The sequence below is a fragment of the Bubalus bubalis genome, chromosome 1 (genome assembly GCF_019923935.1).
Source record: "Bubalus bubalis isolate 160015118507 breed Murrah chromosome 1, NDDB_SH_1, whole genome shotgun sequence".
NCBI lineage: Eukaryota > Metazoa > Chordata > Mammalia > Artiodactyla > Bovidae > Bubalus > Bubalus bubalis.
The window spans coordinates 141,968,273-141,969,301 of record NC_059157.1 but is presented as its reverse complement, the minus strand read 5'-3'; positions in this window follow the sequence as shown (position 1 = coordinate 141,969,301).

Below are 1,029 nucleotides of genomic sequence, written 5' to 3'. Positions count from 1 at the left end.
TGAAGGAGATCAGCCCTGGGATTTCTTTGGAAGGAATGATGCTAAAGCTGAAACTCCAGTACTTTGGCCACCTCATGTGAAGAGTTGACTCATTGGAAAAGACTCTGATGCTGGGAGGGATTGGGGGCAGGAGGAGAAGGGGAAGACAGAGGATGAGATGGCTGGATGGCATCACTGACTCGATGGACGTGAGTCCGAGTGAACCCTGGGAGTTGGTGATGGACAGGGAGGCCTGGCGTGCTGTGATTCATGGGGTCGCAAAAAGTCGGACACAACTGAGCGACTGATCTGATCTGAAGAGTACGTAATTCTTATCATAGATATCTTTATAAGGGCAGCAGTTCACTATAAATCTGCTTGATACCAAGAATCAAGGCAATAAGGAATTTAAAGTTGTTCATGTGGCATCTGGCCTATTGACAAAGAAGAGCTGAAGAAATGTATATCTATGTATGCAGTTTGATCCGAAAGAAGTTAGCTGTTAGACTTCAGTGTTTTATGCGTCTACTGAGATATTTGTGTGGGTTTTCACATATAGTGGAATCATGTGGTATAAATCACATTGATAGATTTTCTAATATTCTCTGTGTTTTTGTGTTTAAACTTTCTTGATCATAATATTATATTTAATATTCTATTCAATTCAGTTAGCTGAAGTGGTAGATGCTGTTTGTGCCCTGCTCATACCCACATGGGATGAACCATTTCCATGCATGCTGAGCCCACTACCAGTATCTGTGACTCTTGGCCTGAGAGTTTTCTCTAGTCATTGGAACCTCCTCTGTCTGTATGCAGGTCAGGCTGCAAGTACCAGAGAATTAACACTTTTCCCATGACAAGGGCAGCCCTCAGCCAATGACTGATGGAGTTGAGAGGATAAAGGACCTATCTTCTATGCCCCCTTGGAAGGATAAATCTGAGACATGTGTTCTCCATTGGCTTCCGGTCTAAGCTAATGGATTAAACACAAGTTGCCCACCATGATAATTTGCTTGAAAAATGCACTTGTTTCCTTTTGTTCTCTTACTT